The following is a 21,444-nucleotide window of genomic DNA, read 5'->3' as shown; positions in this document are numbered from 1 at the left end:
AGGACATGTAGCAAATCAAAAGTGTTTCTGACAAAAAATAAATACCATAATTCACCCCCCTTCTCAGGTTCAGTACTTCCACAGGTATCAAGACCTACTCTGAAAAAGAAAAGAAAGCAAAAAAAGGTGGCCACTATTTAGATTAAAAGCCATAGGCTGATATGTGAAATTACAGAAAGGAGAGTTCCCGTCGTGGCGCAGTGGTTAACAAATCCGACTAGGAACCATGAGGTTGCGGGTTCGATCCCTGCCCTTGCTCAGTGGGTTAACGATCCGGCGTTGCTGTGAGCTGTGGTGTAGGTTGCAGACACGGCTCGGATCCCGCGTTGCTGTGGCTCTGGCGTAGGCCAATGGCTACAGCTCCGATTCAACCCCTAGCCTGGGAACCTCCATATGCTGCGGGAGCGGCCCAAAGAAATAGCAAAAAAAAAAAGACCAAAAAAAAAAATTACAGAAAGGCTTAGGGCAAGTTGCATCATTTTTTGAGCCTCAGTGTTCTATTCTGTAAAGGGGGGGGTTAATACCCCTCCACCTCATGGGGCCCTCTTAATAAATATGATGGGGGGGCGCCCTGTAAAGTCACACAAACATATTATTATCCTAGCAATGTGTTAATCACTGATGACACTGTACCCAAAATGCTTTACAAAATTACTGCCTCCAAGTATACATGACCCAGGACAGATACTTGACAAAGATGAGATGATCTGTGTGCAAATCGAATCCTGTCTCAAACATTCAAAGGGAGCTTCCTCAGGCAACCTTAATGCCTTCTGTGAAGGGCTGAACATTTTATAACCTCTGCTCGGTGCGTTCTGTTCCAGTATAATTGGGTTTCCTGAAAGCCAATTTTCTCGCACGATGCGAGCATGCTCGTAGCAGGGATCCCTGAGGTTTTTGCCCAGGCCCCGCGTGGACAGGAGGAACCGGGCTGGACAGCCTGCAGCCCCTCCCCGCCCTCTGGGCGGCTCCTTCCTCTCCCCTCCAGATCCGCAGCAGTGGCGCTCGTGCTGTGTCACTTTCGCCCTCGGGAGCCTTCAGCCGCGGTGAAGCCCGCAGCTCCAGCAGCTTCCTCCCTTAGCTCGCGGGCCCCTAGCCTGGGAGATAATCACCCGGCCGCAGAGACCCAGCGCGGAGAGAACGGAGCCCGCAAAGGCGTGCACAAGGCCGAACACCCCGCAGCGGCGCAGAAGGCAGCGCGGGGCTGGGCCCGGGGCCGCGCAGGCCAGGCAGCCTTTGGCCCGCACTATCTCCAGCACGAAAAATTGGGAGGGGGGTGGGGCATAGCATGTTGATTCTCTCCAGCTGCGAAGGTAGCGGCAGGCGCGGGCACGCGCACCCACAGAGCGCCTCCGGCCAAGGGTCAACCGAGAGGGGGTGGGAGTGCGACACGCGCACGCCCGAGACTCCTCCAGGCCCCACCAGACCAGTCCCCAGCGACTCGGAGTAGGCAGTCAGCTCGCCGGGTCAGGGGGACTTCCGGGCTGCGAAGGGAGAGACCGTCGCACCTCTCTGGCCAGGGACTCCCTCACTGACTCCGCGTACACGCAACTCCAGGGTCTCCCCGGGCCCCCAGCCGCACGCCCCCCTCTCCAAGTAACCCCCGGCGCGAGCGCGAACAGACACAAGACGACGAGCCCTGGCGGGACCGATCCCCGTGGGGTATCGGGGCCCACTCGCGTCCCCACTACGCCGCTCTCTGCAGTCCCCGCCCCCGCCCCAAGCCGGAGCGGTGTGTACACACACAAACAGCTGGGCGGGGGAGGCGACGCCTCACTCTCCGGGATGGGGATGCACACCGCGCCGCCAACCATCCCTCCCTTTACACGCCGCACCTCCCTCTCTGCTCACATCTGTCCCCCGACCCCAACCCTGAAAACTCCACGAAACCGAAGAGCCAACACCGCCCAGATGAGGGGCTCAGACCCCGGAGTGTCATTTAATGTCAATGGAGAGACGTACCCAACTCAGATGCGCGGTTCCCGGGACGCCTCCCCCAGGTGCCCCCAGGCTCGGGTACGCGGCCCTAAGGAGCACCAGACCGCAGCAGCAGACCAGCCACCGCACCCTCCCCCCCCGCCCCAAGCCGGTGTTCAGGACAGTCACCTGCTCGCTGAAGAACCCGAGCTGGAGCCCACTCCGCTCCGGCTTGGGTCACCAGCTCCACCGCGAGCTGGTTTTTCAGAGCCTGTCAACTTAACCCCTGCTCCGCCGATGGATCTATTCCCTAGGCCCAGATACACAGCGGCGACAAGAATAATAATAAATAAGCCAACACAATCACCGCTGCGGGGAATGTCCAAAGCTGCGACTGCAATGGATCCACCGATCCAGTTTCCTCCTCTGCTCCCATCCCCCACGCCCCCCGCGGCCCGCGGGCTCACCAGGGACGGAGGGAGGGAGCAGCCTGTCTAGACGACAGACATCCCCGCGCCCGCGGGGACGGGCGCGCACACACATTCACACGCGGCCGCTGCCACTGACACAATCAGTCACCGAAGGAGGGAGGGGCAGCGAGGAGACATTCTCTCCGGGTCCCTCCGGGAGCCGCGAGCGCAGCAGCCTCCGGCCGGGAGCCGCCACCCGGAGCTGCGCTCCCTACCTCAGCGGAGCGCGGTCAAAACAGCTGCAAGTTTGGCCGCTACTAAACCAACTGCTTGATGCAGCAAATGCGGGCTTCAAAACAAAAGGGAGAGGAATCACGCTCGCTCTCTTCCTCCCCCCCCCACGGGTCGGAATCCGGCACATGACAGCGGCTACAACGCGCGGCTCCAACGCGAGCCGAGCTCCAGCCGAGCGCCCCCCCGCCAAGAACCCCCCTCCTCACAGGAGCTCCAGGGCTTCGGCTCCCCTACCGGCGGGGAACCCTGCGGAGAAGCAGCAAACCTGAGGAGGGGGCGAGACCGCGTAGTGCGGTCCTCTACAGAGGCGGGGACCACGGATGGGCGCGGACGCCTGGCCGCCCCGGACTCAGGGAGGGGGGAAGGGGGCGAATTGTTTGGGGCGGTTTTCCCGGATTTATCTATAAGCACGCGCACGTCACGCAGCCGTCCTCTCGGGTCCCCGAATCGACCCGCAAGCGGAGATGACTAAAAGAGGGGGGCGGGCAGGGGGATGCTCACCTCGGGGTTCCTCTGGCCGCCGCTCCGAGCCCGAGCCGGGGGGTGGGGGAAGGGGGCAGGGAAGGAGAAGGGAGGGAGCAGGCTCGGGAGAGCCTACTCCTGCCTCGAGTTCCGTGCGTCCGGGCAGCGGAGGGGCTCCGGCGCCCCAGCGCACCAACCCAGCAGAGAGGGGAGGGAGGGAGGGAAGGGAAAGAGGGAGGGAGGGGCGGGTAGGGGGGAGGGAGTAAAGGAAGGAAAAAAAATGATCCCTGCTCTGACACAGGGAAAGAGAATGTTGAAGAGTGACGTCCAGTCCCCGCCCTCCCCTCCGGCCACGTGCAAAGACTCGAAAGGAAAGAGGGCGGCGGGAGGCCTGCTGGGTAATGTAGTTCTCCTTTCTTTCCCGGGATGGCGGGCCCTGGAGAGCGGGACGCCGCGGGGAAGCCGGGGATGCCGCCTGAGCAGCCTAGATAGCCCAGTCTAGCCACCCCAAAACCGGCCGACCAAACCCGGCTCCCCTCACGACCTTGGCACGGCCTTGGATGGGAACCTCTGCGTGGGGAGAACTGGGGGCTTAGGCGCGGTCCAGGCTTGCAGGATAACATTGGGTTTTAGGGACCAGACCAGTTTTAAGGATGTGGACTTCCTTACTTTAAGTGCTAAGTCCGTACTAATGGCAGATAAAAGGGAGCTTTGTGTACGCATTGGGCTGCCCAAGTGTAGTTATTAACGCTGTATTAAATGCTAACGTCTGTTATTGAGATGCATATGTTATAATTAACATTTGAACATCTCAGTGGCAGGGGTGGGATGTTGTAATTAGATATGCACTTTGCAACCAATTAATTTTCCATTGGCCATGGCAAGGGCTAAAGCAGGGAGAATTCAATGCAATGGATAATTCAGTAATCACTTAACCAAATCACCAGTGTTTTCCAAGTACCTACTAGGTGCTAGGCACTGAGCCTTCTAGAGAAACATATGATGCTGCACACCCTCCAGGCAAGGGGATTATAAACTCGGGGGAGGAACTGTGTGACAATATAATCAAAGAAAATCATGTACTACGTCATGTAACATTTGGTGGGTATTTTTCACAGATGGGATAGTTCTGGGACTGCCAAGACAGAGCCTCGATTCCTGCCCTTAAGGAGCTCAACATCTGGTTAAGGACCACAGACAAGGAAAGTAGAGTAAGTCAACACTTAACATGAGAATAAGCATAAAGTGCCAGGTATCTCTCAGGATGGAGGGTGGCTGCAGGTGGGAGAGGGTCAAGGAAGTCTTCCTGGAAGAAGTAAGTAGTACTGTAGCTAAAAATACTAAAATTTTTAACAAGGCAAAGGATGCGGTAGGCCTCTGACTAAGGCTACAGGGTATAAAGTCTCCGTATGAGAGATAAGAGAGCAAATTATGCAAGTCCCAGCAGTTTGGCAGGGCAGAAGAGGGCAGGGACCCCAAAAGGAGGCTCAGGGATGAAGGGTGGGTCTAGAGGGCAAAAGGAGCCTAGGATGGCTTTTTGCCAGAGATGGGGTTTGCCGTGGGCCTTTGAAGAAATGGTGGGATTTCTTTGAGAGTGGAGAGCATGTGTTCTTGGCTCCAGGCTCAGAATGCACCAAGCCATCAAAGGCAAGCAAAGCAACATCCAGTCACATCCAGTAGAGCAGCTCATTTGACTCTTGCATCAAAGGGCATGGAGGGAGGTCATCTTCTCCCTTCTAGAGGAAGGCAGCAGGCACGGAGTTGCACATTTGTGATAGGCAGAGTGGGTACCAGAAGCTAGTTGTCTGGGTGCCAGTCCCAGTCCCCAGGCCAAAGGAACACACTTAAGCACACCTGACTCTTTCCGCTGGTGGGTCCCTCCCTCTTAGCATTTATGCCTCATAGGCTCCACAGTTATTTTTGTGCTTTGACATCTGAATGATTTCCTAGGTTTACAAAATATAAAGCAACAGTACTGGAATCTAGCCACTCAACAGATTCCCATTTACCTACTTTTTGTCGTCAATGCTGTTTTGCACATTGGGTGATAGGCATGCTGCCTGTAAAGAAACAAGAATGGAATTGTCTGGGTCTTGGTTTTGCCTTTGCTTTAAATCACACCCCAGAGGTGACAACAGGATCCACTCCCAGAGGTGAGGAAAGGCTGAGCAATGTGCAGCATGCAAAACATCCCTGGAGAGTGCACGCCTCTGTTTGGGGGCTGTGCCTGCAGTGAGGGGACCAGGGGGGACAGCAGAGACTCAAGAGTCAGCCTGACCCTTCAGCTTGAATCTCAAGCATGACCATCCCTGGATCTGTGACCTTGAGCAGTTTACTTAACCTCCAAATGGGTGACCTTGGACAGCTTATTCAACAATCTTTCTTGACCATGTGTGAAGCAAAGGTGATAATGCAGTTAAACTCGCTCAGTCACACAGCAACACTCTGTGTTGGCTGATTCCTTTTCCTGTTCCAGAGTCTCTTTCTGGGCCAGGATGATGATCTCCGAAATTTTTTTTTTTTTTTTTTTTTTTTTTCTCCTGCAGTTAGGCCCGCAGAGCTGGTGGTTCAAGAAAGATTCCTGGGGGTGACTCATCTTCATGTGTGAAGTAGGTTAGGTTTGCCTTCAAGGAACCTTCACCCAGTTTTAGTTCTCCCCTCCTGCAGGCTCAGCACTCCTAACCCTCCCCAGCTGGCAGCGGCTACATTTTCCCCCTTCCCACCCTGCTACCCAAGGACCTCTCTTGTGTCACCCCACCCAAGGCCCCTTTGCTGAACAGTGTCCTGGTTTCCCGCACTCCTTCTTCCCCTCATCAGCATTTACCACCTGCTTTCCATACCCCAGAATCTGGCTCTCTGCCTTACCTCCAGTCTAATAAACCTTCATCAGTGGATGATAAGATAGTGTTTTGCTTCTCTCCTTCAACTATGCCATTTTTTCTTATTGAGAGGCCTCTGAAATGGCCTGTGCTAATGAGGATTTCAGGCTGGAATGGGGATCTTTGAGAGGAAGACTCCGTGAGTCCCTCAGGCTGAAAACTGTGGGTTTCCCAGTGTGGGAGGCTTGGGGCTTGGTCCCTGTTGTTGTGTCCTCCTTCTCTACAGTTGATCATACATGGCCTACTTGCAAGCTTAGGTCCCAGGACCTGCTAGATGCAGAGTCAATGAACTAGCCCTGGAATCATGGCAGATCTGAGTGGCTCAGGGTTGCCTCTGTCTAACTGGTCAGCACATAGCCAAGAAATCAAAAGCCACACTCTCTCTCTGCTTTAAGTAGTTGCTTTTCCTAGTCCACACTTTCCTAAGAGAATAGTAAAAGCCAAGATTTCTCTTTTCTTCCCATTTCCTCTTTGCCCTCCTACCAGCCTTTCTACCATCAGCCAGGGCAGTTCTTGAAGGCCTGGCGGAGGCCCACCAGAGTTCAGGGGTAGAGACACGGCCTGCCTTCAGGAGCTGAGGCAACCAGCTGGCCCTCATGAGATCAGAGAAGAACTGATGGAGTGCTGTTCTGCGCAGGGTGATGCTGAATGAGCAAAGCATTCTAGGGAGCATGCTAGAATGGTCAGAGAAGACGTCTGGGAGAGAAACAAGAAGGGATCCACTTATAACTTCCCACCAGAAGGAGGTCAGCTGTGACCTGAATCCCGGTTTTGTAGCACTGGCCTGGGAGGCATGACAGAGGTTGTTGCTTCACGTGGAAGCTAGAGAGCAGATTCATCAGGCATCAGGTGGCTGGCCAGTGACCCCACAGAAGGAAGGAAGTTATCCGTCTAGTGTCTTCGCTCTGTTACTGTGGTGTTGGCCTAGAGAGATAACAGCTTGATAGGACCAGGTTGAATTTCACCCATGCCTCAGCTCAGCTTCCACCACACAGCCCCAAAGACCAAAGCCTGAAAGGCAGGTGGAAAGTGATCCACGAGGGTGGAAGTTTGGAGGTGGAGGAAGGGACAGCAGTAGAGAAGGACGAGCTTGAGAAAAGCAAAAGCTGAAGAAGAAAGGAACTAACATGTGTTTATCGGGCAAAGGCTGCACATGAGGTGTTGCCAGGCACCGTGGGGATCTCAGCATATGAAACGAGGTTCCAGGCCCCACGTGTTCCTATTCTGCTGCACATTTTCTTCTCTGGGTCTCAGTTTTCACACCTGTAAAATGGGAGGCTCTGTGATCGCTAAGATTAACTCCAAACCTGAAGTTATCCCTTTGAGAAGTTTATTATCCAGCTGACAAAAGAAGCTGAAAGTTAAGTAGCCAAAAGCATGAATTTTGAGCTATTTAATTCCAGAAGAGCAGGAAGTGTTTGTCATATTCATCTAACAAAGCCCTGAAATCCATGGGGGAAGAGAAGACAAGCAGATCTTGTCTTGCAAGATTCAAGGACAGTATGTGAAGCCCATGAATAGTCAAGCATTCCCCAATTTCTTTAGAGTTCAAGGTCAGACTTCACAGGTCAGTGTCATGAGTGATTCATCCACAGATGGCCTTGTCCATGCTGAGGACTTAGGCAAAGATACACCCCCACATATCTGCAAGAGACAGGTTTCATTGTTTGTCAGGCTACATTCTAGAAAAACTGTGCCACTTTCATACTGAGTGGGGCAGCCAGTCGTATTGGACCAAGGGTACACATCTGATCCAAAGGGCTCTAGGCCATTTGTTGGGCCTGAACTTAAGTGGCCCTGGCTCCCGCAGATGAACTGAACCAATCAGATTCCCTTTTGCCGAAATCTGCAGGAAGAGGCTGAGAGGCCTCTGCTTGTTGGTGACTCTGCTGTCCTCCATCAGGTTAGGGGGAGGAGGGGCTTGTGGCCTTGGTGGAACAGGTGCCAGAAGAGTAGGCAGGGGAGATGGGAGTGAGGGTGAAGGGGAGAAAAGAGAGGGAGGGAGCTGTGGAGAGTAGCCTCAGTTCCTAATTTTCCGATTCTCTGTCACAGACTGCTCTACTATACCACTCTTGGATTCCTAATATTTTGTATCCTTTTATTTTATTTATTTATTTGTTTATTTATTTATTTTCCGCTGTAATTTTGTGTCCTTATAGTAATTCCGTTTAATTTGTGCTAGGTTGAGAGAGTTTCTCATTGTTGAAATCCAAAGGCCCACATCCGGGGTGGCAGGGGACGGTGGAGCGGGGGAGTAGACTGGGGGTTTGGGATGGAGATGTTCTAAAATTAGGTTGTGATGATGGTTGTAAATATGATACAACTTATTGAATTCTTCTTTTAAAAAGGCCCATATCTAAAACAGTCTGAAAGAGAAGCAGTGCAGAGAAAGGAGTTATGGCCATTATGATCCCTGCAGTTGGGAATTTCTCCTCCTCAACAGGCTTTTCCCTTTTCTCTCCCAGATGTCTCCCTCTTCAAGGCCATAATCTCTTCTCCTAAATTGCACTCTGAAATGTCTGCAAAATAACTTGGCCTTCAGCTTTCTACATGCTCAAAATCTCCTTTTCTAAGAAAAGTAGCTACTATATTAATTGAGCAATTACTATTTGCCAGGCAACAAGTGAAACACTAGAAAGTGCTTCAGTGTTTTGACATTGTAGCTTTTACTGTGTAAGGGACTGAGGCTGGGAGGCGTGACGGAACTTGCCCAGGGACACACAGCTTTGAGTTTAACCACACCCCTTCATCTCCAGACAGCATCCACCTTCTCTAACTCCCCAGCCAGCATCTCTCCTCTAGCTGCCAGGAATATCCTTCTTCCTCACTGGTGCATTTATAATGAGGTGGTTTTTTCTTTTAAATTGAGACTTCGGCGATAGGTGTGCATTTTTTGGTATATATCCGATGCCTCAAATGATTCTATGCTGTAGAAGAATGATCATTGTTCATATACCTCATCAGTCAAAAAAAAAAAAATGTTTTGATCAGCATCTGTAATGTGTTGGTCATTTACTTCAGTTATCTATTTTTATCTATTATATTTACCAAAATAGACATTTTTTCCTCCATTTTTATTGAGATATAGTTGACATAAACATTTTAAATGATGATCTAAAGATGAAATAAACATTTAAAATTTTTTATGAGTTAGTGGTTCAAAAGTCCTTTTGCTCTTAGGGAAACATTTTTTGCGTAAATTTAACATAAAAGGGACTATCAGTAAATATCACAATATTTTCTTCTGACAACCCAGTGGCTTGTTTGGGGACACACACACCTGGGACCCACATACATACCCTGGATTTGGAATGTTTGTCATGTTCCCCAAATTGTTAATAATATAGTGACTTGAGAAAATAATGAGATGCAGTCAGCTAAATCTGAGTGAGGGTTCATTCCTGTTCTTATTTATTGATAACCCTAATTGTTTTTATTCTTATGTTTTAAACCAGTGGTTTATTATGTATAATTATAATACTTGCGATAGCATAACTTATTCATCCAGCTTTTTAATAAATTAAAAAATTAAGGAGTTCCCATTGTGGCTCAGTGGAAATGAATCTGACTAGCATCGACGAGGATGCAGTTCTGATCCCTGGTCTTGCTCAGTGGGTTAAGGATCTGGCTTTGCCGTGAGCTGTGGTGTAGGTCACAGATGCACTTGAATCTGGCATTGCTATGCCTGTGGTGCAAGTTGGCAGTTACAGCTCTGATTCAACCCCTAGCCTGGGAACTTCCATATGCTGCAGGTGCGGCCCTAAAAAAACAAAAAACAAACAAATAAAAAAAGCTGAAAAACACACTTTTCTGTGTTATTAAAAAGTCTTTAGAGACGCCATTTGAAAAGTCACTTAAATAATCTCTTTTTTTTTTTTTTGACCCTAGTGTTTATTAAGTACATATAAGCATTTGCTCTAAGTTAGGGATCATGAATGATAAGTACATGCAAAAATATGCATTCATCTAGCTTGCCAGACTGCACTGTTGAGGTCAAAAGAAAAGACAGATGCATTTTAAACAGAAATGACAGTGTAAGACTAAAATCCAAGGAGTTCGATTGTGTCACAGCAGAAATGAATACAACTAGTATCCATGAGGATATGGGTTCAATCCCTGGCCTCGCTCAGTAGGTCGGGGATCTGGCGTTGCCATGAGCTGTGGTCTGTGGTATAGGTCACAGACATGGCTCAGATCCCACATTGCTATGGCTGTGGGAACTTCCATATGTCTCAGGTGTGGCCCTAAAAGGCAGTACTAATAATAATAATATCACATGTATGAAGCACTTAGCAAATTTTAAGGGTTCAATGAAAGTTAGCTTCTGTTTTTTGGTTATTGCTGTTTTTTGTTGTCAAACTAGGAATAGGCTAGGTGGGACCTCAGATGAAAATTTGGACTGTATTCTATGGCCCAGGGGAATGAGGTTAGATTTCTTTTTTTTTTTTTCTTTTTTTTTGTCTTTTGTCTTTTGTTGTTGTTGTTGTTGTTGCTATTTCTTGGGCCGCTCCCGCGGCATATGGAGGTTCCCAGGCTAGGGGTTGAATCGGAGCTGTAGCCACCAGCCTACGCCAGAGCCACAGCAACGTGGGATCCGAGCCGCGTCTGCAACCTACACCACAGCTCACGGCAACGCCGGATCGTTAACCCACTGAGCAAGGGCAGGGACCGAACCCGCAACCTCATGGTTCCTAGTCGGGTTCGTTAACCACTGCGCCACGACGGGAACTCCCTGAGGTTAGATTTCTAAGTGGTAATTCAGACACAGTGGAGCATGGCCTAGTTGGTGAGTCCGCTCTGGCTCCAGCCAGAGATCTCAGTAATCCTCATCAGCACCTTCACAGGGCCTCTGACGGTTCAGAGGAAACTGGGGAATAAGGAAGAACAGACCTCTGGCTGCTCTAGAGGCTGACATCCTGTCCTTCTCTCAGCCAACATGCAGACACAAATACACGCATCCCACTTATTTTTCAGTTTGACAACATTGATTATTAAATTTGTTTATGCTCTTTCCAGAAAAGACTCGAGACAGCTTTTTAAATTCTAAAATGTACCTTGTATGTGAACATAGGAATTTACACAAAAGATGCTTTATGAGATGATTATCCCTTTTACAAAAGGAGTAACCACAATTTCTTGAAATAGCAGCTCATCTGGTACATGCAATATCAGATCTGACTGACAAAATTTTGCTTTGCCTGCAACTTTTCCAGAATGCATTGATGGTATTCATGTGCATCGCAGCATTGACTGGTTTTGATCAAGTTTGGTACTTGAATAAATGGTATGAGAAACTCTTAAGGAGTTCCCACTATGGCTCAGTAGGCTAAGAATCCCACTAGTATCCTGGATGATATGGGTTCAATCCCTGGCCTCACTCAGTGGGTTAAGGATCTGGCGTTGCCCCAAGCTGTGGCATAGGTCACAGATGTGGCTCAAGTCTGGTGTTGCTGTGCCTGTGGCATAGGCCTGCAGCTGCAAGTGCAGCCATTAAAAAAAAAAAAAAAAAAAGCCCTTGAATTTATTTTGTGCCATCTTAAACCAAAATATGGGCTCTGCTGTATTTTTGATGAATTTCTGTAAAATCTGAGATGTGCAGAGCTCAGCAAATGAATTGACTCCAGTCTAGAGACCTCTGAGGCATGGAAACCTGCCTGGAGGAAGTGGCAGGGGAGATTTTCAGAAAAATGAGGAAAGATGCCAGTTGGTTGATGTTGAGTGGGAGACCATCCCAGGGGAAAGGAAGAAGGGTGGGGAGATGTTGAGGCTGCCCTTCTCCCTCCCTGCAGGGCAGCAGCAAAGTGCACCTCCAGCCTGGAACTTCAGATAAGCCACAGAAGAGACAGAAGCAGACTGGTCACTCTTCTCTTGTCCCCCATCCCAGAAATCAGTTTTGGTCTGACATAGAGATAAGATGTGCAACACTCCCTTCCTGCTATTCTTGATTTCAGGCCTTATCAAACATACCCTTTCAGTGGGCATGTTGCCATGACAACCTTATAGTCACTGGAGGGCATCTATAATTGGTAGAAAATGACAATAATTTAGTTACAGGTTTGTTTGTTTTTTTTTTTTTTCCCTGGGAGGAGTTTTAGTCCTCGGCTGCTTTAAGTACTTAGATTCAGATGTAATCTTTTTGCCTGAACAGACTAATAATCACCTTGTAATTTAATTACTAAGCCAGCACCAGTGAACTCTTGGGCTGTCAATTGAGTTATAATTGCGGAGCACCAGCTTCTTGGACAGGGCCTGGCTCTGGAAGCTGTAGTTATCCAGATGCAGGTCTTAAGCTACGCAGTGCTTCATGAAGCTACACAGCTGTGGAATTAGCTCCAGGGATGTTTGTGAAACCTGAGTGGTCCGCCTGTCAGGGATGGCGGACATTTATTTCCACCAAAGAACAGGTTATCCCCAAGGTCACTTCTTCTTTCCCTGTAGTCTCCTGCCACCTGGTATGATCCCATTTCCTAGGTAGAGAAAACCTCCAATCTTGGAATTACAGGAGGTTTATTTCTCAAACTTTTTAAAACTTCAAACATCATGGTGAAATACATATAACATAGAATTTACTATTCGAACTGTGTTCAGTGGCACTAAAGATATTCACACTGTTGTGCTACCATCACCACCATCTATTCACAGAACTCTTTGCTTTGCAAGATTGAAACCCTGTACCCCTTAAACCAAAACTCTCCATCCTCTCCTCCCAGACCCTGGCAACCATCATTCTACTTTTCATCTCCTTGAATCTATCTTCTCTATAAGTGAGATTAGACTGTATTTGTTCTTTTGTGACTAGCTATTATCACTTGGCGTCATGCCCTCAAGTTTCATGTATATTATAGCAGAATTTCCTTATTTATTTATTTATTTATTGTCTTTTTAGGGCCACACCTGAGACATATAGAGGTTCCCAGGCTAGGGGTCCAATCAGATCCGTAGCAGCTGGCCTACACCACAGCTCACAGCAACTCCAGGTCTTTAACCCACTGAGCAAGGCCAGGGATAGAACCTGCGTCCTCTTGGATGCTAGTCGGATTTGTTTCCTCTGAGCCATGACAGGAACTCCAGAAGTTCCTTATTTTTAAAAGCTGAGTAATATTTCCTTTACATGTCTACCACATTTTCTTTTTTTTGCTTTTTAGTGCTGCACCCTTGGGATATGGAGGTTCCCAGGCTAGGGGTCTAATTGGAGCTACAGCTGCCAGCCTATGCTACAGCCACAGCAACGCCAGATCCAAGCCACATCTGTGACCTACACAAAGGCTCATGGCAACGCCAGATCCTTAACCTGCTGAGTGAGGCTGGGGATCAAACCTGCGACCTCATGGTTCCTAGTCAGATTTGCTTCCTCTGTGCCACCATGGGAACTCCCATCTACCACAGTTTCTTTATCCATTCATCTGTCCATGGACATTTAAGCTGCTTCTACCTCCTTGTGAAAAATGCTTAAATGAACATGTGTGTGCAAATATCTCAACACCTTGGTTTCAATTCTTTGGGGCGTATACCCAGGATTGGAATTGCTGGATCAGATGGTAGTCCTTTTTTAATTTCTTAAGACACCACCATACTGTTTTCCATAATATCTGCACCATGTTACTTTCTTACCCATAATGTACCAGGATTCAACTTCACATCCTTGCCAGTCCTTTTTTGTTTTCTCTATGGTGACCATCCTAATGAGTGTGTGTGGGGGGGTCCTCATAACTTTTTGTTAAAGAGAGGGCCTGTCTAACCTCACCATTTAATAACACTTCTACTAATAGCAGTTAGAATCTTTGGCATTAATTGAGCACATAGCACACGGTAGCCACTTGTATTAGGGTTTTCTAGAGAAACAGAACCAATGGGATAGATAAATAGATATGTAAGAGGAGGTTTATTATAGGAATTGGCTCGCACAGTTATGGAGGCTGAGAAGTCCTGGAATCTGCCATCTGCAAGCTGCAGACTCAGGACATCCAGTGGTTTAATTTAGTCCTAGGCTTAAGGCCTGAGAACCAGAAGCACTGATGATGGGGGGTGGGGAGCGTGGGGGGAAGATAAAATGGGTTATCCAGAGGCATTGATGCCAGGTGCGGGGGTCATCCCAGGGCACAGATAAAATGGGCTTCTCAGCTCAAACTTGTTCCAGTCAAGCCCTCTGCAGATTGGATGGTGCCCACCCACGTCGGTAAGGGATCTCCTTACTCAGTCCACCAATTCAAATGCTAATCTTTTCTGAAGACACCTTCACAGATATACTCAGAAATAATGTGTCACTACTACCGGAGCATTCCTTACCCCAGTCAAACTGACACAAAAATTTAACCACCACAGCACTCTATGTGTGTTATTTCATTCCATTCTCATACCAACTTTCTCATTCCCATTTTACAGATGAAGAAACTGAGACCCAGAGAGTTTATGAAATTGGTGATTTGCCCAAGGTCATGTAACAAGTAATCGTTATATACCACTGGAAGAGGCTATAAGATCCCTCAGCACAGAACAAGACCGGCTTAGGGATTAATAGGACAACCTCTGCTAGTACTAGAACTGCATCTAGTAATGCAGTTCTTTTATTTTGTTTTTAAAATGTAGTGCCTTTTCTGGTGATGACAACAAAAAGCAATGAAGACAATAACGATGTTACAGAAGAAAAAAGGGATTGAATATAACCAAATGTTCAGCTATAATCACCATATGTGAAAAAACTCTCAATATTTGAACATTTCATATTCATAGCGAACTAAATTAGAGGGTGATTATTCATATAATGGAATTATTTGCTTTATAGAAGGATTCACTAAATTATCCTCTTCTGTGATGAGCTTTCCCCCATTCATTTAAAACAGGAATTAATTTATAACAATGTGATGTATATATAGCTCCCCCAGAACACATCTATCGCACAGCATGAAGCCAAATCAAGTTGTAAAATGATTTTGATTACTGGATAATGATAGTAGGGAATATTTGCTCACTTCAGCATTTGAGGATTCCAACTACAAAAGGATTTGCAGATATCAAGCCACTATCCTTAATCTTGATGAAATTACGAAGGACCAGAGAAATGCCAAAGGATGGGTAGAATAGGTGATTAAACAAGTGATTTGCAAGCACCCACCCAAAGAAGGAATCACTTGAAGACTCCTTAACAAGACAGAAATAATAAGCTGTGCCAAACTGCCATCTTTTCTTGTATAGCTAATGCTAATAGAGAACAAGAAGAAGAGAGGGCCAAGGATTTGGCACCCATTTGGCAGCCTCTATTGACCTGTTCCTGAAAAACAGAAGAAACGTCAATGAACGAGAACACGTGACTAGGTGAGTGGTTACTTCTGGCTTTTTGATTAAGATGACTTAACTTGTATGTTGGTAGATTTCTGTCCAGGGAATCAGCATTCAGCAGGCACATTCCCACCATATCAGTTAGGAACTGCATTCAGCTGCAGAGATCCACATTACAGTGGCTCAGAAAACAAAAGAGATTTTCTCTCACATGAAAAAAAAAGTTGGGAGTTTCTGTCATGGCTCAGTGGAAACGAATCTGACTAGCATCCACGAGGACACAGGTTCAATCCCTGGCCTCACTCAGTGGGTTAAGGGTCCGGTATTGCCATGAGCTGTGGTGTAGGTTGCAGATGTGGCTCCCATCCCACATTGCTGTGGCTGTGGTGTAGGCCAGCGGCTATAGCTCCGATTAGACTTCTAACCTGGGAACCTCCATATGCCTCGGGTGCAGCCCTAGAAAGACCAAAAAAAAAAAAAAAAAAAAAAAAAAAAAAGTTGGTACAGCCACTTTGGAAGACAGTTTGTCAGCTTCTTATAGAATTAAACATACAGGTACCATGTGATCTGGCAGGCAGGCTCGTTCTTTGGTTGTTTACGCAAAAGAATTGAAAACTTAGGTTCATACAAAAACTTGTACAAGGCAGCTTTAGTCATCATTTCTCAAACTTGGAAGCCACTAAAATGCCCTTCAGTAGGTGAATGGGTAAAAAAAAAAGTGGTCCATTCAGCACTAAAAAGAAATAAGCTGTCGAGTCATGAAAAGACATGAAGGAGCCTTCATTGTATATTGTTAAGTGAAGGAGGCCCATCTGAAAAGGCTATATGATTACAACTATGTGACATTCTGGAGCAGACAAAGCTGTGGCAGGACAGTAAAAAGATATGTGGTTGCTAAGGTTTCCAGGATAGGAGAGAAGAGTAGGTCCAGCATAGGGGATTTTTAAGGCGGAGCAAGTACTGTGTATGATTCTGTAAGGGTGGATACAAGTCATTACACATTTGTTAAAACTCATAGAATGTACAACTGCCAAGCCATGGACCCTGGTGTAAAGTGTGAACTTCAGTTAGTAATAATGAATCAAGGAGTTCCCGTCGTAGCTCAGTGGTTAACGAAATCCGAGTAGGAACCATGACGTTGTGGTTCGATCCCTGCCCTTGCTCAGTGGGTTAACGATCCGGCGTTGCCGTGAGCTGTGGTGTAGGTCACAGATGCAGCTCAGATCCCGCGTTGCTGTGGCTCTGGCGTAGGCTGGCAGCTACAGCTCCGATTGGACCCCTAGCCTGGGAACCTCCATATGCCACGGAAGCGGCCCAAGAAATAGCAAAAAAAAAAAAAAAAAAAAAAGACAAATAATAATAATAATGAATCAAGATTGGCTCATCAATGGTAACAAATTTATCACGTTAAAGCAAGACGTTAATGATAGGTGAAAGAGTGGAGGTGGGGAGTGGGGAATATGGGAATTCTCTGTACTTTCTGCTCAGTTTTTCTATTAAACCCCAATCTACTCAAAAATTTAAATCTATTGGAGTTCCCGCTGTGGCTCTGTGGGTTAAGAACCCAACTAGTATCCATGAGGATGCGGGTTTGATCCCTGGCCTTGCTCAGTGGATCATACTCTGATCCAGCTTTGCTGCAAGCTGCAGCTTAGGTCACTGATGAGGCTTGGATCCAGTGTTGCCGTGGGAGTGGCTGTGGTGTAGGCCAGCAGCTGAAGCTCCAATTCGACGCCTAGCCTGGGAACTTCCATAAGCCATGGGTGTGGCCCTAGAAAGCAAAACAAACAAGCAAACAAAACCCAATATGGAATTTGTTGATGCAGAAGAGAAGACGGATATTGGCAGACAACTAGCATGCTCTGTCACATCCTCTATTAACCAGCCACCCCAAACTGCCCTTCCGGAGTAACCTTCCAGCCAGATGGCACCCTGGTCACCAAACCACGTTTTCCTCCCATTGTGGCCAGGAGAGCCTGTGGGCTGGACACACCAGTAGACTTAATCATGCCCTCATACTTGCTGCCTGGAATCTTCTTCCCTGAATCATTGCTTGTTTTCTTCCCTCCCTCCACCCTGTCACAGGGCTTACACTCCCCATCCTTTAGAACTCAACTCACAAGCTGCATCCTCCAACCATTAGCAGCCTGCTCCTCCCCACCCCCACTGGGGGTTAAATGCCCTTCTGCGTTCTCACCTCTCTTGTGCTTACCTCTGCTCTAGTACCTATACTCTGAATGTGTGACATACTTTTTTATTTCTCTCCTTCCACTACTAAACTATAAACTAAACACAGGACACATGCTATGTCTTACAGCCTTAGGCTCGCCAGCACTTATCAAAGTACCTGGTATACAATGCAGAATGAAATTCATGAACTAGATTACAGCCCTTATCCTTGTAGGGCGATAATATTGACAATAATAGCAACTTGAATCCCTGCGCCAGGGATTGAATTTGAGCTGCAGCTACAGCATAGGTTGCAACACTGGATCCTTTAACCCACTGCCCTGGGCTGGGAATCAAACCTGTACCTCTGCAGTGACCCAAACTTATTACATGCATGATTTCATTTAATCTTCATAAGATCCCACTTATTCTCATTATATATATATGTGTGTGTGTGTGTGTGTATTTGTTTCGCTTTTTTTAGGGCCACACCTGCAGCATATGGAGGTTCCCAGGCTAGGGGTCAAATTGGAGCTACAGCTGCTGGCCTATGCCACAGCCACAGCAACGCAGGATCCTTAACCCACTGAGTGAGACCAGGAATCGAACCTGCAACCTCAAAGTTCCTAGTCAGATTGGTTCCATGATGGGAACTCTGTATTCCCATTTTATAAAGGAGGAAACCAAGGCATGGAGAGGTTATATTAACTTGAGAGGCTTCTAAGAGTTAGAGCCTGGGTTCAAGCTCAGGACAGGCTGATGCCAGAAATGAGCATATAACCTCCTTCCTGGACCACCTTTGTGTACCCTCACTCCTTCCAGGGGCGACAGGACCCCTGATGCAAAGTGTTTATAGAACCAGGTAATGCATGACCTTGGCACTGGAGCATTTCCTTATGGCCATGAAAGTGGATCCTGGCCTGCAGATGTGTACTGGCCTCCTGCCTGGGAGTATAAAAGGGCAACCTGGAGTTCCCTGGTGGCTCAGCTGGTTAAGAATCTGATGTTGGGAGTTCCCATCGTGGCTCAGTGTTTAACGAATCCAACTAGGAACCATGAGGTTGCAGGTTCAATCCCTGGCCTTCCTGAGTGGGTTAAGGATCTGGCGTTGCCGTGAGCTGTGGTGTAGGTCGCAGACGCAACTCAGATCCCAAGTTGCTGTGGCTCTGGCGTAGGCTGGCAGCTACAGCTCCGAGTAGACTCCTAGCCTAGGAACCTCCACATGCTGCAGGTGTGGCCCTAGAAAAGGCAAAAAGACAAAAAAAAAAAAAAAAAAAAAAAAAAAAGAATCCTATGTTGTCACTGCTGTGTCTCTGGTCGCTACTGTGCCTTGGATTCGATCCCTGGCCCAGGAACCTCTACATGCTGCGAGCGTGGCCAAAAAAACTATTTAAAAAATGAAAGGGCAGTCCTGCACCAGCTGGTCTTCTCCTCGGTGAATTCCTCACTGAGTGTTGTTTGTGCTGAGGTCTGCAGTACCCAGGACTGATGCCCACAGAACTCCAGGAGTAACCCTGGGGGGAGGCAGGGGTCCCCCTGAGGCTTGATCCTCTGTCAGTCCTTTGTCCTGCTTGCTCCTGGCTGGAGGTGGTAATCCCAGGTGACCGGCTTTGTGAGCCAAGGGCCCTGCCATCCACTCCTGCAGGCTCTGCAGTGGTGCAAGGTATCAGGAGGGGAAACCCCCCCTACCTCTCTTGAGTTCTTATGGCTAGGCTACTAATAAAATTGCCACAGTGGGGATTCCCATTGTGGCTCAGTGGTAACATACCTGATTAGTAACCAGGAAGATGGGGGGGGGTCCAATTCCTGGCCTGGTAACAAACCTGACTAGTAACTAGGAGTATGGGGGCCCAATTCCTTGCCTGACTCAGTGGGTTAAGGATCCAGCATTGCTGTGAGCTTTGGTGTACAGACGTGGCTCGGATCCTGCTTTGCAGTGGCTGTTGCTGTGGCTGTGGCGTAGACTGGCAGTTGTAGCTCTGATTTGACCCCTAGCCTGGGAACTTCCATATGTCATGGGTACAGTACTAAAAAGAACTCCCCCCCAAAACTGCCACAAGACAGATTCATGGGAGAAAAAGAAATAAATTTCAATGTGTGCCCTTGGAGGTCTCAGAGAAATGGGGCCTAAGGCGTGGCCAAAGCAGGCAGCTTTTAGACTTTTTAGACAAAGAAGCAGTAAATTTGTAAGGAATTGACAGGACAGAGAAATGTACGTTTTTGGGTGTTCAAGGAAAGACGAACATAAAGAGTTTGGGCTTGGAGTAGTAAATTAAAGAAGTAAGAAGTTTTATTTATATAGGCCTGGATCCCCAACCTCTGGTAATAAAAGTGTCCCACCTCCAGATGTGGGGAGGGCACCTTTCACAGCAGAGATTTATTTCCTGCTTTGGAGAGACAGAGAGGAGGATCAGAGTGTCTCTCTTGTGTTTCTTTTGTTTCTTTCTTTTTATGGCCCCACCCAAGGCATACGGAAGTTCCCAGGGCCGGGGATTGAATCTGAGCTGCAGCTTCCACCTGTACTTGTAACTGTGGCACGACAGATCCATAAACCCACTGAGCCGACCTGGGGATCAAACCCGTACCTCTGCAGCAATCCAGGCCCCTGCAGTCAGATTCTTAACCCACTGTGGCACAGCGGGAACTCAAGAGAGGAGTTCCCATTGTGGTTCACTGGTAATGAACCCAACTAGTATCCATGAGGACACAGTTTCAAACCCTGGCCTCGCTCAGTGGGTTAAGGATCCAGTGTTGCCATGAGCTGTGGTGTAGGTCACAGGTGTTGCTGTGGCTGTGGTGTAGGCCGACAGCTGCAGCTCTGATTCGACTGCTAGCCTGGGAGTTTCCGTATGCCATATTGTGCCCCTAAAAAAGAAAAGAAACCAAACCAGAGTATATCTTTGCTTTATTTTCCTCTGCATGTCTAGCACCTTATACCACATTGGCCAAAAGATATGTAGGTGCTCAGTAAATAATGATGCTTCGCTTTGATCCTGCACTTAAAGCGTTTCAGGCAGCATGCAAAGCACATCATCTGCACTGTATCTTTTAATCTTCACAACAACTCAAGGACCTGGGCACTAATATTAATTCCATTTACAGATGAGGAACCTGAGGCTTGGAAAGTTTACAGTATTTGCCCAAAAGAATGCAGGTACTAAGTATGGGAGTTCAGACTCAAAATCAAGGCACTGGGACTCAGCACTCTTTTTTATTTTTTTCTTTTTTGGCTGCCCCATGGCATGTGGAGTTCCTGGGGCAGAGATAAGATTTGAGCCACAGTTGTGACCTATGCCGCAGCTGAGGCAACGCCAGATCTTTTAACCACTGTGCCTGGTGGGACAGAGATGCCACTGATCCCGTGATCCCATTATACCACAGCAGGAACTTTTTTTTGGCAAAACCCTCAGCATGTGGAAGTTCTCAGGCCAGGGACTGAACCCTAGCCACAGCAGTGACAACACTGGAGCCTTAACCACTAGGGAAACTCATTCTTCCTCTTTTTTTTTTTTTTTTTTTTTTTTGGAACTAAGGACTCTTGAGCACTGCAGAATACTACCTCCTTCAAATCTTCAAATATTTGTGGAATTTAAGAATACATGATTAGAAAAAAAGAAGAATACATGATTTTCATGAGCTATATGTGCATTGTCAACACTTAAATATTTCTGGTGGTGAAAAGGAAAGGGGGTGAACTCGAGCCCAGAGAGTCACATTTGAAGACAAGAAAAGATCTTTTCTCTCAATCTCTGTAAATCAATTTACACACATTTATTGCATTGGCTTTGTGTGAGCTCAGCGCAGTGTTGACAGCTGTGGGGAAGCCAAGCTAGAAGAGTATATGGTATGCCTGGGACCCGTAAGGACTTGCAGTGTGGCAGGAGAGATAATGACACTTGGAGAGAAGGGCCTGAGGCAAAGTTGGATGGGTGGCCAGCAGTAAGGATGCCAAAACCAGAGTGAAACTGGGGGGACGGAGGTGGTCAGAAAGAGGGTCACAGAGCCCAGAGCAGTCTTGGAGGAGAGGAGGACCTCCT

The 21,444-nt window shown here is 47.8% G+C and overlaps 1 protein-coding gene and 1 long non-coding RNA gene across 14 annotated transcripts in view; one reads left to right on the top strand and one right to left on the bottom strand.

Moving 5' to 3' along the window:
* CTIF (cap binding complex dependent translation initiation factor) overlaps positions 1 to 3,424 on the bottom strand; it is a 321,818-nt gene extending 318,394 nt beyond the window's left edge. For 5 of the 13 annotated variants that reach the window (XM_013992847.2, XM_021092862.1, XM_013992849.2 and 2 more), the window contains exon 1: positions 3,123 to 3,254. The gene's annotated coding sequence lies outside the window, so the exon portion shown is untranslated. Of the gene's footprint in view, positions 1 to 2,106; positions 2,432 to 3,122 lie in introns of those variants that run through there. The other 8 variants (XM_013992848.2, XM_021092869.1, XM_013992850.2 and 5 more) reach the window with 7 other exon arrangements.
* On the top strand, positions 3,396 to 15,275 carry LOC106508955. Its single transcript, XR_001306118.2, has 3 exons — positions 3,396 to 3,481; positions 4,202 to 4,294; positions 15,155 to 15,275. It is a non-coding gene; the product is annotated as an uncharacterized LOC106508955 (long non-coding RNA).

This window comes from Sus scrofa, chromosome 1 (assembly GCF_000003025.6).
Source record: "Sus scrofa isolate TJ Tabasco breed Duroc chromosome 1, Sscrofa11.1, whole genome shotgun sequence".
NCBI classification, from domain to species: Eukaryota; Metazoa; Chordata; class Mammalia; order Artiodactyla; family Suidae; genus Sus; species Sus scrofa.
This window is presented reverse-complemented; position numbering and strand designations above follow the sequence as displayed.